Raw genomic sequence first — 2,552 nt, forward strand, 5'->3', positions numbered from 1 at the left:
GCGGCGACGGCGCGGCCTCGACGGCGAGGGCCCGGGGGCGGGGGGCGGAGGGGGTAGAGACGGAGGGGAAAAAAGAACGGAAAAAGCGGCCGGGACCCTGGGGAGAGGTTGGGGGGGATCGAAAGAGGGAGCTCGGAGAGCCCCCCGGGGCTGTCACGCCGTTTGGGAGCGCGGCCGAAAGCCGCGGTGGGCTCGGCGGCTTTAGGTTTATTTTTGTATTAAAAATAAAAAAGAAAAAAAAAAGAAAAAAATAAAAAAAAAAAGGTGGGGAGAATAAAAAGCGAACGATCCCGCGCCACTCCTCGAGGTTTGCCAAACGCAAAAGGGAAAGGCGAAAATTTCCGCCCCTTTCGGACCTCTCCTCTGCCTCCGAACCGCGCCGGCTCCCGACCCTGGTGCGACTCCGACTCCAGCGACCGCGGCTTTTCCTTGGGGCAGCCCTCGGCACCGATTTGCCTCTTTCTTTCCCCACATTTTGTACCTTTCGCTTTCTGCCATGGGACTTTCTAACTAGCGAGAACTACAGCCCAACAGCGAACGGCTGAACACGCCGGCATCACCGGGTGCCGCTTATTTATTATCGGTTCCGTAGAGATTTTAAATCCTTGCTTTGAATTCTTGCTTTCCTAGCAGTTGTCTTTATTTTTTTTTTCTTTATTTTATTTTTTTTTCCTTGTAAAGTTATTTCGGTATTTGGGGAAAAAAAAAATCTGTACTCTTTTGATTTCTTTTGTAACACTGACTCTTCTTATTGTACCTTTGAACTGTGCAATATTGTACGAGGATTCTCAAAGCACTGCTTTTATTTGAATGGTGAGGAAAAGGGGTTTTGGCACTGTATAATTGCGTTCGTTCACGTTGTACAAAATACAATTGAAACAAATAAAAATGAAAGAGAAAGAAAGCGAAAAGAGAGGAGCAGGGCGTGGGAATCAGCATCAGCCCGGTTTGTACGAATAAACGAGGGAGATTCGGAGAGCTGGGCGCTTTAAGTGAAGGACAATCAACTTTAGGGTAATTTTAATTTATTTGATATGATGTACAGTTTTCTTCTAAAGTCCATCGAGTCTGTGGATTTTCATAGGCAGAAATCCAGCGAGGAGTGGACACCTCTAGTCCCTCTCTGTCTTAGTGTCTGCTCACCTGTTGTCTGACAATTGTTTGCTGTCTTCCCAAGGGTTTGGGTTGGTCGCTATTCTTTTTTATTTTTATTTTATTGTTATTTTTTGAAGTTTTAGTTTATTTTTTCCCCTTCGGTTGTACTCCCTGCCCTCTTGCTTTCTGTTAGGGACCGCTCCTATTTTTAAAACAGCCTATATTGTTATAAACTGAATGTCGTGGTGGAAAAAAAATCAATAAAACCCGTTCCTTATCATTTTTTTATTATTACTATTATTATTTCAAGCGTGGTTTCGGAGAAAACAAACAAACACAAAGCGATCGCTGCCTGCAAGCGCTGCCGGCCTCCCGGAGACCCCCACCTCGGGCGGATTTTGGGGTGCAGATGGAGGGGGAGCCCCGCTCCCGGCCCTGCGAGCCGCCAGCCCCGACGTGCCCCAGGTCCCGGGGGGGGCGTTCCCCGGGCCGGAGCGGGGCCGTGCTGGGCCTCCCGGCCTCCGTCCGGCGGGCAGAGGCTGCTTTACACCCGGAGGCCACGTCGGGGATGGCTTTGGGGCCGGCCCGTGCGCCCCGTCCAGGAGCATCCCCTTCTTGTCGCCGTCCCGTGGCAGGGCTGGGGGGCGGCGGGGGGGTCCCTAGCGCCCTGCTCCCTCCAGCTCTGTCCAGCCGGGGCCGAGGCTCGGCCTCCTGCCCCCAGCACGGTTATTCCCGGATAGGATCGCTCTCCCCTGCCCCGAGATTGGCCCGGCTGGACGTGTTTATAGCGCCCAGGGCAGCGGCTCGGGGCGAAGAAATCAAAATAAAAGGCAGCACTGCGAGAAGATAGTGCAGCGTTTTCTTTTCGTTTGGGATAAAAACCCTGGCAATGGGTCGTAAATGGAAAATAAACAGAGGTTCGGAGTCAAAATACGCTGCTCGCTGTGTCGCCTACAAACAGAGCGATGCCTTTGCTGTTTGCACCACTAACTTTGGGACAAGTCGCTTGCAGCTCATTAAAAATATTGTTGCAATAGCAAATACATCTTGCCATTTTTACAGCGCGATAGCACGATGTTACCAAACGGCGAGGAAAGAAAAAACTCTCTTATTTGTGGTCAGTGCCCAGCAAACGACTCCGGACTGCCCCGGCCCCCCCTGTGCCCAGCTCGTTGCGAGCTCCGGTCCCCCCCTCCCCTGCGCGGCTCCGCGCAGCGATGCGCTGGGGCAGGCGCTTTATTTTTAAAGGAAATAAATAGAAATAAAAACAGAAATAAAATAATATTAAAGGCCAGTTTTTGTGCTTGTTTCTCCCGTTTTTCTGCCGAGCTGGCGGCGGAGAATAAGGTGTGAGAGCGCAAAAAAAGTTGGGCGCAGGCTGGGGGCTGCCGGCGGTCGGGGCAGGGGGCAGCGGGGGGGCGACATCGGCTCCCCACAAGCCCGGGGCGGCATCGGCT

This window comes from Oxyura jamaicensis, chromosome 6 (assembly GCF_011077185.1).
Source record: "Oxyura jamaicensis isolate SHBP4307 breed ruddy duck chromosome 6, BPBGC_Ojam_1.0, whole genome shotgun sequence".
Lineage (NCBI taxonomy): Eukaryota > Metazoa > Chordata > Aves > Anseriformes > Anatidae > Oxyura > Oxyura jamaicensis.